Source organism: Schistocerca cancellata, chromosome 12 (genome assembly GCF_023864275.1).
Source record: "Schistocerca cancellata isolate TAMUIC-IGC-003103 chromosome 12, iqSchCanc2.1, whole genome shotgun sequence".
Classification (NCBI taxonomy): Eukaryota; Metazoa; Arthropoda; class Insecta; order Orthoptera; family Acrididae; genus Schistocerca; species Schistocerca cancellata.
Window position 1 is genome coordinate 81,139,674 of NC_064637.1, and position 13,637 is coordinate 81,153,310.

The 13,637-nt window shown below is 43.2% G+C and overlaps 1 pseudogene; it reads left to right on the top strand.

Annotated features, from left to right (window-relative positions):
• The first annotated feature begins 6,164 nt into the window (after nt 1-6,164).
• Nucleotides 6,165-6,282, top strand: LOC126110001 (5S ribosomal RNA; annotated as a pseudogene).
• Nucleotides 6,283-13,637: the final 7,355 nt, after the last annotated feature.

Consider the following 13,637-nt stretch of genomic DNA (forward strand, 5'->3'; position numbering starts at 1 on the left):
AATACTGTTTTCTAAAGCTTACTCCATTCCATGACGGCCTGAATAGTACAACAACCAGTTTCCATGATTATATAAACAGACAATCCCGGCTGCAAAGTTATTTTTTTTACAAATAACGCGTTTCGCATGAATTAACGCTTCCGCAGATTTTCTAAAAGATGAGGAAAAGCAAGAATGAAATTATACAAAACTATAAGTTAAGGGGCGTGGTTCTAAGCTGTGCTAAAATTTTAAAAATAATTTTAAAAACTTTAAAAAAGGAAATTAACACTCATGTTTGAAAGGTACTTTTAAAAAGGGAATTAACACTGATGTTTGAAAGGCACTTTTAAAAAGGGAATTAACACTGATGAAAGGCTGTCAAAGCTATACGTAGCACCGGCTGCTAGGGCTGTTAGCCGCAACCATGGTAACAAACCATCTAAAGCAAGAACGGCTGAACAAATTAGATTGGAACAAATCCAATTGCGTCAACTTAAAAGGATAAAAACCGGCGATAAATGTTTGGACGTAAGCAAAACGAAGGAGGGGGTACAGACAAATAAAGTAACGGAGAATACCTTAAAACAGTCGGGTGTAGCGCAGTTTTGAGTTACGCGTACATCATATGCAAAAGGAAAACACGTCACTAAACGGTCTGCTAGACGGCCACATGCAAACTAGCGCGCAGAGGAAAATCACGTTGCCCGCGCTAGTACGGCGGTACAACAACAGAAGGCACTAGTGCCGGTAAAACATAAGCTAATCGAGGCCTAAGACTACAAGAAGCCTGTTGCGCACAGTTTGAGTCGTAACACGACGTCCTGTGGCTACACGAAAAGCATTATTCAACATGGTGGCGTTGCTGCCAGGGTTCCTCCCAGCCATAATCCGTAGGTAGCAGTCTACATCTACAGCCACATCTACACTTATACTCCGCAAGCCACCCAACGGTGTGTGGCGGAGGGTACTTTACGTGCCACTGTCGTTACCTCCCTTTCCTGTTCCAGTCGCGTATGGTTCGCGGGAAGAACGACTGTCTGAAAGCCTCCGTGCGCGCTCTAATCTCTCTAATTTTACATTCGTGATCTCCTCGGGAGGTATATATAGGGGGACGCAATATATTCGATACCTCATCCAGAAACGCACCCTCTCGAAATCTGGCGAGCAAGCTACACCGCGATGCAGAGCGCCTCTCTTGCAGAGTCTCCCACTTGAGTTTGTTAAACATCTCCGTAACGCTATCACGGTTACCAAATAACCTTGTGACGAAACGCGCCGCTCTTCTTTGGATCTTCTCTATCTCCTCCGTCAACCCGATCTGGTACGGATCCCACACTGATGAGCAATACTCAAGTATAGGTCAAACGAGTGTTTTGTAAGCCACCTACTTTGTTGATGGACTACATTTTCTAAAGACTCTCCCAATGAATCTCAACCTGGTACCCGCCTTACCAACAATTAATTTTATATGATCATTCCACTTCAAATCCTTCCGCACGCATACGCCCAGATATTTTACAGGAGTAACTGCTACCAGTGTTTGTTCCGCTATCATATAATCATACAATAAAGGATCCTTCTTTCTATGTATTCGCAATACATTACATTTGTCTATGTTAAGGGTCAGTTGCCACTCCCTGCACCAAGTGCCTATCCGCTGCAGATCTTCCTGCATTTCGCTACAATTTTCTAATGCTGCAACTTCTCTGTATACTACAGCATCATCCGCGAAAAGCCGCATGGAACTTCCGACACTATCTACAAGGTCACTTATATATATTGTGAAAAGCAATGGCCCCATAACACTCCCCTGTGGCACGCCAGAGGTTACTTTAACGTCTGTAGACGTCTCTCCGTTGATAACAACATGCTGTGTTCTGTTTGCTAAACTCTTCAATCCAGCCACACAGCTGTTCTGATATTCCGTAGGCTCTTACTTTGTTTTTCAGGCGACAGTGCGGAACTGTATCGAACGCCTTCCGGAAGTCAAGAAAAATAGCTTCTACCTGGGAGCCTGTATCTAATATTTTCTGGATCTCATGAACAAATAAAGCGAGTTGGGTCTCACACGATCGCTGTTTCCGGAATCCATGTTGATTCCTACATAGTAGATTCTGAGTTTCCAAAAACGACATGATACTCGAGCAAAAAACATGTTCTAAAATTCTACAACAGATCGACGTCAGAGATATAGGTCTATAGTTTTGCGCATCTGCTCGACGACCCTTCTTGAAGACTGGGACTACCTGTGCTCTTTTCCAATCATTTGGAACCTTCCGTTCCTCTAGAGACTTGCGGTACACGGCTGTTAGAAGGGGGGCAAGTTCTTTCGCGTACTCTGTGTAGAATCGAATTGGTATCACGTCAGGTCCAGTAGACTTTCCTCTGTTGAGTGATTCCAGTTGCTTTTCTATTCCTTGGACACTTATTTCGATGTCAGCCATTTTTTCGTTTGTGCGAGGATTTAGAGAAGGAACTGCAGTGCGGTCTTCCTCTGTGAAACAGCTTTGGAAAAAGGTGTTTAGTATTTCAGCTTTACGCTTGTCATCCTCTGTTTCAATGCCATCATCATCCCGGAGTGTCTGGACATGCTGTTTCGAGCCACTTACTGATTTAACGTAAGACCAGAACTTCCTAGGATTTTCTGTCAAGTCGGTACCTAGTATTTTACTTTCGAATTCACTGAACGCTTCACGCATAGCCCTCCTTACGCCAACTTTGATATCGTTTAGCTTCTGTTTGTCTGAGATGTTTTGGCTGCGTTTAAACTTGGAGTGAAGCTCTCTTTGCTTTCGCAGTAGTTTCCTAACTTTGTTGTTGTACCACGGTGGGTTTTTCCCGTCCCTCACAGTTTTACTCGGCACGTACCTGTCTAAAACGCATTTTACGATTGTCATCCACTGCAGTAGGCCATTGGGCGCTCTGAGCGAGGCATGTCATCGACAGTTCCTGAAGCCGTCCGCGGTGGTCTAGCGGTTCTAGGCGCTCAGTCCGTTCTCGCTTCCCACGCCAGGGTTCCCGGGTTCGATTCCCGGCGGGGTCAGGGATTTTCTCTGCCTCGTGATGACTGGGTGTTGTGTGATGTCCTTAGGTTAGTTAGGTTTAAGTAGTTCTAAGTTCTAGGGGACTCATGACCACAGATGTTAAGTCCCATAGTTCTCAGAGCCATTTGAACCATTTTGACAGTTCCTGTTTCTCTGTATCTCCATGTCCGAACGACTTCGCTTTGGTTCACCCCGAGACGCCTGGACAATTCCCGTGTTGAGAGCCCTTCCTGGCACAAAGTAACAATGTGTACTCGATGGAACCGTGGTATTGACCATCTGGGCATGGTTGAACTATAGACAACACGAGCCGTGTACCTCCTTCCTAGTTGAATGACTGGAACTGATCGGTTGTCGGACCCCCTCCGTCTAATAGGCGCTGCTCATGCTTGGTTGTTTACATCTTTGGGCGGGTTTAAAAAAAATGGTTCAAAGGGATCTGAGCACTATGGGATTTAACATCTATGGTCATCAGTCCCCTAGAACTTAGAACTACTTAAACCTAACTAACCTAAGGACATCACACAACACCCAGTCATCACGAGGCAGAGAAAATCCCTGACCCCGCCGGGAATCGAACCCGGGAACCCTGGCGTGGGAAGCGAGAACGCTACCGCACGACCACAAGCTGCGGAGTTGGGCGGGTTTAATGATATCTCTGAACAATGAAAGGGACTGTGTTGGTGTTACAATATCCACAGTCTACGTCTATTTTCGGGAGTTCTGGGAACCGAGGTGATGCAAAACTTTTTTTGATGTGTGTATTTTCCTTTTTCGTAATGCTCTTGTACATGTGACTTCCAGTTGTAGTGTAAAAATAAGTAAATTTCAAATTATTGTTTTTAAGAATCAGTTTTTTTGTATAAAATGCTGTCATACCTTTTAACACTGAATGTATGTAGAAGCATTAGTCACATCTTTGTTTTGGTTTGTTCGTCTTAACTAATATCACTGGGTACTCTTTGACTGTTTACATTTAGCTGACGGTCAGTTGTAACTTTGCTTTCCCATTGGACACATCATCTTTTGTGCACGGATACCTCCTTGTTTCTGTAGATGTTTCGAAATTTAGATAGGACAGTAATTATATGGATTGTCACAATGATGTGATATGCTATGACATGTGACTAATCTTTGTATGTATTAGTTTATAAGCCCTGCGTAAGACTGAGTGGGCCTTGTATGTTTCTAGTTGCATCACGCTTTAGTTTGGTGTACACAAATACAGCGATAATGGTGAAAACCAGAACCGGTAGTTGTATTAAAAGACAGTTAACCAGCTGTGTGTCATGCATTTTAGAAAACATTCCATCTACATTAACAAATAAACTTTAAATACAAGACCAATAAAACGCAAAGAAAAATTGTGAATGTATAGAAAGAAAGGAAATATTTTCACTCACACAGTATTTCACTCACACAGTATTGTCATTGTGTACTTTATTTCTCTCTCTCTCTCTCTCTCTCTCTCTCTCTCTCTCTCTCTCTCACACACACACACACACATAATCAGTTAATTTGACGAGATACAGCCAGAATATGCTTGTATGTCTTTATTAGATTGACAAGCTCCAGTACAATAAATACTTAACGGCGAATCGTAAAGGACATTTTAAACCATACGTTTTGTCTCATTTAGCTGTTCCTAATTTTTTTCGATTTCGTATTACACAATGGAAGTAAAATAGTAATAAAATATAAAGTTAATACTAGTTCTATACGATAATTCAATATATAAAAAAAAACCTCATAGCTATATCTAGAAATTAATGTCCTCATGAGACGTTGCGATGGAACACACTATTAAAGTCGATCATTTAAGAAGGGAGTACTATGATGGAAGTCGATGGTGGATCAAAATGCTGGGTGAGATTCGAATCCGTTCACCAGTACAGTTCCAGGCCACTAGACAAGTTCTTCCTAAAGTTTCTGTGCAAGTATGATCATTCTATGTTAAAGTTATGAGACAGTTTCCATTCACAAGGAGACAACAACAGACCATAGCAAACGCTTTAACGATGAATACAATCAAAATGAATACTGCACTACCCGTGTAAAAAGTAACTACACCATACTTGTGGGAGGTCAAGTCAGCTGCTCCACAATAAAACAGTAAGCAGAGAAGAAAGGAGAATAACATACAACCATAGATCTTCTGTTCCTTTAAGGATGCAAATGTGTACCACACCAGTACAATAAAATTACATGTACAGAGAAAAGTCAGTGAATTTTGGACGTTTTTGCATATAGCGTATTTGGAACAATTTTACTCATTTCATTATTGCGCTGCAAGCTTGCAAATGGTGTTTTTCGAATGCATTCAGTCTCATTTATTGCTTTGCAAGCCTGCAGATAATGTATCTGGAACACATTCACTCATTAACTTACTGCTTTGCAAGCTAATAAGTGGTTTATTTGGAATACATTTACCTACAGTGATATCATTTCGAAATCTTGAAATTAGTGTAATGCAAGAATACATTTCACTGTATGGTTAAAGAAGCTGATTGTGAAGAGAAACGTAGATGGCACACGATGTAAAGAACAGAGTTCTCGTGAAGAAACTTCACTTGTGGAGAGCTTTTATTTCAAAATCTAAGCTGAAAATAGTGACCCGATATTAAACAGTCACAGTGATGTGACAATTGTTACTCATTGAAACCTATGTATGGATAAGCAAACAAGAAGTTGGAAAAGAGTTCGGTTAGCTTTCCTTTTTGGGGATTGTCATTTGCAGAAGAGCATCATGAACCGTGGGAAGCAGTTAAAAACAAATTCGAACTGGTAGAGATGTGGATATGGAGACACCATAAACATAATAAAATAAGAAACATAATGAAATAAGATGGTTCAAAATGGTTCAAATGGCTGTAAGCACTATGGGCCTTAACATCTGAGGTCATAAGTCCCATAGACTTAGAACTACTTAAACCTAACTAACCTAAGGACACACACACATCCATGCCTGAGGCATGGTCTTGTACCGTAGGCAGAAGAGTAGGGAATAATAGGGTGTATTGGAAACCTGAACAAAACCAACCTGCCTTCAGTAAAAAAGTGGTGCAATAGTTATTAAACATCGCTCATACATAGAGGGGGCATATGTTGGAAATAATATTGACTTTATGTTCTATTTTGGGCAACGGCCTTGTCGCAGTGGATACACCGTTTCCCGTCAGATCAACGAAGTTAAGCGCTGTCGGGCGTGGTCGGCACTTGGATGGGTGACCATCCGGGCCGCCATGTGCTGTTGCCATTTTTCGGGGTGCGCTCAGCCTCGTGATGCCAATTAAGGAGCTACTCGACGGAACAGTAGGGCTCTGGTCACAGAAAACCATCATAACCACCGGGAGAGCGGTGTGCTGACCACACGCCCCTCCTATCCACATCCTCAGCTGAGGATGACACGGCGGTCGGATGGTCCCGATGGGCCACTTGTGGCCTGAAGACGGAGTGCTGTTTTATGTTCTATTTCAATTTTTTGAGATCATTATTCAAAGTTACTGTGATCAATAATTCTCACGTTAAATGAAATAATTTTAAATAGCCAGGCAGCCTATTAATCATATGTTGCCGTCATCGCAGTCAAGGTGAGTGCTATCCATGAACCTACGACCGAGCGATATCTCTTACGTTAGGGACACAGCTGCAGAAGATGCAAAGTGAATGGATACAAGATATTCGACATGCCTGTGAACTGTACATGGCGACATGCAATTTCCATGGGAAATGTCTTGCTGTCACAAACAGCCCATATCGTCACCTTTTCCGCGGCAATGACAAGAGGAGTTGTTGCACTGGGGCAAAACCGTGATGTGTTAAAGAGGTTCATATGGTACATTATCTACAAGTCCCTGCTGATCGACCTTAATAGTAGAAAGACAGAGATTCAACACAAAACAGGAATAAACGTAACCTAACGAGACATGGTGGTATGAATTTTCACGTCAGCCAGTGCTAAATGAAGTGATGGGTGAGTTGGCAGCATATAATTCTGGATGGAATGTTCCAGAAATGACTTCATGGCGAATTGCTGGATTATCGAGGTGAGTTGTTAACACACGCTAAAGTACAGTTTTTTTGTGGACGTGTCCACAGTGTTTGGCACTATTTATTTGGGCGCCCCCGCTCGGCGCTTAATGGGCGCCGCATGTTTTGCATTCAGAGTGCGGCCGGCTGCAACAGGTGGATCGGACGCGAGGCACGTCCGCGCGCTGTATGCCGCGGTCCCGGGTTCACACCTCCTCGGCGTCGCTCAACTTCTCCGCCTCCGCCAGCGGTGCCTTCTTCTCCTTCGCCGGCTCTTCGTCCATCATACGCTGCCTCTCCGCGTCTCGGCGTCTCTGAAGAAACACAAAGACGCCGACATTTACAAACATTACACTAACGACACAGGACATTCGTGAATTTACTTATTACAGGGAAGTTTTCTCTCTGATGGGCCCGCAGCACATATCAGGCCAAAGAACAATATATTTATATACATATGAAACTGAACTCCGTCTGGAAAGGCCTGGGAAGGCCCAACGGTACCGACCGGCCGCCGTGCCTTCCTCTGCCCACACGCGTCACTGCATACGGATATGGAGGGGCATGTGGCCAGCACACAGCTCTCCCGGCCGTACGTCACTTCACGAGACTGGGGCCACTACTTCACACTCAAGTAGCTCCTCAGTTTGCCTCACAAGGGCTGAGTGCACCCCGTCTGCCAACAGCACTCGGCAGACCAGATGGTCACCCACCCAAGTGCTAACCCAGCCCGACAGCGCTTAACTTCGACTGTATATTGTGTGTGTGTGTGTGTGTGTGTGTGTGTGTGTGTGTGTGTGTGTGTGTGTGTGTGTGTCAAGGGCTTATTTCAATAGTGGAACAAGTCCATTACCTCCACTTTTCTGCCTATAATGCTTCTGAAATTAATGATCCAAACAAACAGAAAGAAAGGTTCATCTCTAGCAAGAAGCTATATGCTTGAATATTTCTGGTATCTCAACTGCAGATTTTTCAGCGCTCACTTAACTTTAGGACTCTGTATCTCACAATGAAGAAAAATGGACTTGTACCACTATTGAAATAAGCCTTTCATATATACTCTCACTATCGCTCAAAAGTTTTCGAACGTCCTGAAACTAAGATAAAAAAATGCTAATTATTAGATTCAAAGCTAGTTATCAGATTCCAATACGACTTAGCTATATTGTTTCCCCAGTGCCATGCTCAATATAACGTGTAAGAGTAGTGTTCCACTTTTTTAAAAAATTTAAATCGCTCAAAACACAACTTTCCATTGATATGCTGCTCAGCTTCCAAGCATAGAATGCCGCTAATTTTGTGTTATGGTGGCAACATATTATCTTTCCTCGCCCGATGGCGTTCGTAGGACTAAACAAATAACACGGTTACATGTAGGAAAAGGGCACGTAGTTATGCACGTGATATCAAAAAGTAAACTTTGGTGAGTGCTCAGTGAAAACATCGATAATAGGACGAAGAAAGGTATTTCCAACAGAAAAACGTTCTGAAATTGTGTCTTTACGTGCAGTCGATGTTACAATGCGACAAATAGCACGTCGAGAACATATTTTCTTGAAATTTGTCCATTGTACCTTGTATAGACATGCGGATACTGGCCAGAATATGGACCAACGTCGAAAGGACAGGCCGAAAGTGACACCAAAAAGTGATGACAAATATATGGTAGTCACAAGTAAACGTGATCACTTCAAAATACCCCCAGTTTTATCTGCAGAGCTCAACCACAATAAGAAAAAGCCGCTAAGTGTCAGTACCGCAAAAAGACGTCTTCAGGCAGTGAACCTTAACGGGCGTGTGGCGGCTAAGGAACCATTACTGACGGCTGTTAATAGGCAGAAGAGGCTACACTGACAAGACAATATGAAAGTTGGGCACTTTTCACTGACGAGTTCCAGTATGAGGTCATTGACACAAAGCGACGCAAGTTTGTTCGCCGGTTGCTAGGTGAAAGAATGTTACACGAATGTGTATCTCCAACATTAAAGCACGAAAGGGGTTCCTTCTTGGTCTGGGGATAGTTTGGAGGTGGTAAGACTGGTGATCTTGTACAAATAAATGGAACAATGGAGAAAGAGAATTACCATCACTTTCTACAGTATCACGCAAAGCCATGTGGTAGACGTTTGATTGGCGAGGGATTCGTCCTACAGCAAGATAAAGACCCTAAACTCACTTCAAAACTCTGTAAAGCGTATTTTTCAGATTAAGGAAAAAAGGTGGAAATGAAAAACATGTCCCACTCGCCCGACTGTAATCCTGTTTGGCCTCACTGATTTGGCACCACTTGGAAAGAAAAATCGAAGGCCTGTTACCGACACACATCACCTCTGGACCGGACTACAAGAGAAATGGTGGCATATCAGCGAGGACACACTGATAAAGGTGTCAGCAAGATTGCCTCGATTAAATCCAAAGGAGGCTAGTCTGAGGAGAGTAAAATTTGACTGCATGTATTTAGTTTCAATGAAAGAGTATTCTAAATCTTACGAGTATTTCTAACACTTCTGGTTCCAATTTACATTTTTTTTTTTTTTCTCAGGGGCACTAACGTTCAAAAACGTTTGAGCGATAATATACAGATGTACATATTTCTTACAGAGTTTTTTCTGCAATTGACTATTTACTTCACGAGAGGCTCATTTCGGCATTGTTTGCCATTTTCAAGCGACCCTGCAATAATGATACAATTTTTTCTAATATTATACGATAAAAGTGTATTGCTTACGTCTGTGTTGGTACTGTGTTCTCTACAACATATACTACAATGCCTTATTGTGCTACAGGAGTATAAGGCTTCAGTCTCTATTAACGATAGTTTGAGTTTATGTTTGAATACAGTATAATTTAAAACTATAAGGCTCAGGTGTATATTAGTAGCTTTTTTACATTTTTTTTCTGTTTACGTCAGCTGTTATGACATATATTACTATGTTGCATCCTGGAGCGTCTTTTTGATTACTTCTCAGGTATTCTTGTATTTTACACCGGACTAAAAGGTGGAAAGTTCACAGTACGACTCGTAGAACACAACTGAGACTGCGAGAGCATGGATCTACCAAACCAAAACCAAAACACAATAAAAATTTTGCAAAAACAGACATAATGTCTAATGGGATAACCGCAATCAATGGTTTTACAATGTTACTTATAATCCGTCTTGATTGCATTAAATGTTTATTCACATGACCGGTTTCGGTTCATCTAGAACCATCCTCAGGTCTGGAATTTCGGTTACACGTCCACACAAAGCAACCTTCACATGCTGCGTGTTGCTGCGTGTGGATGGGTTACTCCTGTAACGAAAATTGCTGATCTGAAAATGGTTCTAGAGGAACCGAAACTCGTCATGTGAATAAATATTTTATGCAATCAAGACGGACATTACAATAAAAATTCTACATGGAATACTCAAACGACATACAATCAATACTTTCGAAGAACTTGAAATCCACATCCGCACAAATGTGTACACAAGCAAAATCTTAATGAACAAAAAGAACTAAAACATAAAGAATGTTTGCAAAATTTTACTGATAGCCTAAAAAATGGCTAGAAATTCAACGCCTCGTGACACATAAAAACAGTATTGTAATAAACTTATCAGTGGTGACTGATTTTCCGTCAATAAAATGCACTGTGAACATATAAACATCACTACAGAGAGCTGACAAACAAACAAGATATTGTAATTCTTCAGGCTTTTCCGGCGATCTAATGACATCTTGGGTTGTCGGGTTTTCTGCCGGATATCAACGTCGTACTTGCACGATATTTCGGTAGCTTAACTCGTTACCTTCATCAGGTGCGACCTGAGACTACACGCAGCGAGCGGGCGCGGACCGCAGAGGGAGCGCCTAGTGAAGGGCGAAAGCCACAGGCATAAATACTGGACCAGGTCCACTCGAGCAGTATTCTGTCGCACCTGATGAAGGTAACGAGCTACGCTACCGAAATATCGTGCAAGTACGACGCTGACATCCGGCAGAACACCCGACAACACGAGATGTCAAACAAGATATTATATGTATGCCGCCTCGATGGGCTATGAGTCGACTACTTTCAGTTCGGATGCATATTTACGTTCGACCTCCAGCTGGAATCTAAAATTAGAGAGCACGAGCGACACGGACTGCAGGTAGGTGGCGCTAGGTAGGAGTGTAGGCCACCCTGTGAGCATGCCGAGGTAGTCCATGTATTTGCGATAAAAGCTGTGTCCGGGTGGCAAAACTGTTGACGCAACTGCTTAGTAAGCAGGAGATCCTGGGTTCGAGTCCTGGCCCTGCACACATTTTCGCTGATCAACGCTGATTCCCAGTGTCATTGGTATCATTAGTCCATTCCCTTTTCTTTCCTTTCTCTCCCGTCCATCATCAGTTTACATAATATCATCACAAACAGCTATCAGTCCTATTTCAAACACGACCTGATACAAAAATTACTGGAATTTAAGTGGATGGAAAACCAGCAGGTGGCCTTCGATACTTTGATGGATGCACTGAGACATGCTCCCATGCTGGCTGTCCCCATCTGACCTCCAACTCTGGATATTCCAGAAGCAGAGAGACACGGTCTACTGGTTATGTATACCTTTCACCGACTCTGGCCGAAGTTAAGTATTCCACGTATGAATTGGAGGCACTCATAGACCTGTTTTGTCTCGGCACCAAGAATTTGAACTTGAAACTGACAACCAAACGCTTACCTGGATTCTGGCTCGCCCTTGTAAAACCCACCGCATTGCTTGTTGGGCGGTGCACCTATCGGCTTTCGACTTCTCAGTGAGGCGTACTAGGGGCAGTGAGAATGTGGTGGCTGATGCACTCCGTAGCATGCATGTTCGAGGAACAATGGGCGGAAGACTTCGTTCGACTCTCTGACGAGCTGTAAATCGTGAGAGCTGTTCTTGCTGAGGTGCTGACTTTGTTTACCAACAGAGAGGAGGAACAAGAGGCAGAGCCTGAGTTGTGTGCTATTAGGCGGCGAGTTGCGACGGGCGAGGAGGTGCTGGAATGCAACATACGTTGTATCCGCTCCTGAGGCTAGCTGGCACATACAACTGTTATTAAGTGGTCTCTGATATCTGAGATGCTGGCAGTGGGACGCAGTTGACGTCTGAGCCGGTCTCATACATGTTTTATCTGCGACAGAAATGCGTCTTTTGGTGGCCACGGGTGTACATCATATTCTCGTGAGCCGTGCTTCGGTAGCTCAGATGGTAGAGCACTTTCCCGCAAAAGGCAAAGGTCCCGAGTTTGAGTCTCGGTCGGGCACACAGGTTTAATCTGCCAGGAAGTTTCATATCAGCGCACACTCCGCTGCAGAGTGAAAATCTCATTCTGGAAACATCCCCCAGACTGTGGCTAAGCCATGTCTCCACAGTATCCTTTCTTTCAGGAGTGCTGGTTCTGCAAGGTTCGCAGGAGAGCTTCTGTAAAGTTTGGAAGGTAGGAGACGAGATACTGCCAGAAAGTTTCATAGACAATATAGTCTTTTGTATAGGAGTTGGTTAAAGCAATTTTGCTCAACAACTTGTTTTTTTCTATATTCAGGTTGCTACATCATCCTTGTAGTTGCCGTTGACAGTTCCGCTGGTTTCTTCGTTTTCCGGATGATTCTGCTGAAGTGAATTCGATACTGCTTCGAGAACGATGTTTGGAGGAAATGCATATTTGATTTTCGGAAATTAAGCGTTGGACGATCCTGTTGCAAGAGTCACTTTTTAGGTCCATTGGGACGTAGTCTGGTGTGCCCGAATCGGGTGATTTGTTCTTTTAGTTTATCTATCATGTTCTTGATTTTAAGTGTTTTGTAAGGTAGTTAGTTGGAAAGTCATTGCATAGCTTTCCAGCTATTCGAATAATCCTCCTATAGTCCTTACTTTTGTTATAAAAGTTTCCTTCTGTCACACAGGAAACACAAAAGCGCGCACGAGAAATTCTTTAACTGTGTTGTGATTTGTTGTTGAAAACCGCGTTTAATCATACTGACTTCTTTTCCTTCTAAGACAGTTAAGGTACGTTTTGCGCTGTCTGGACATACAGCGGGGTTGGGAAGGATACGTTTACGGCGGCAGTAACCGCTGACCTGAAACGTAACTTGCTACTCACGTTATCAGAGCACCGGGGAAAATTACGTTCCGAGCAAGCAGAGGAAACTACTTATCTTTCCAGTTGGGCAGATATTTACAACTACTCGATTTGTTCTTGTCTGGGTGAGAATATGCAAAAAGACAGGCGTTATCTGAGCTTCACCCGGAAATAGGAATACTTGATGGGACTTAGCGAGATAGCGACTTAGCTCGCCACACAGATCACTTTGAAGGCTGCAGTTGGCGCTACACATTATCGGCGTGATGTATTCCGTGGGGGCGGGGGGGACCTAACTGCTTCTCCCGCGAGGTTATCTTCACTAAATATTTCCTAAAGCAATGTTTAAGTTGGAACGAAAACAGGCGTAGGAGAACTAGAGAGCGAAAATTTTCTTCGTAGTGTTCTGTTGGCATTCTCTGGTGTTCGGAAATGTCCCGGTGGTTCTCGGCCTGTTAGTGGAGGATTAAAGGAAGAGTGTATCCTCTCCGCT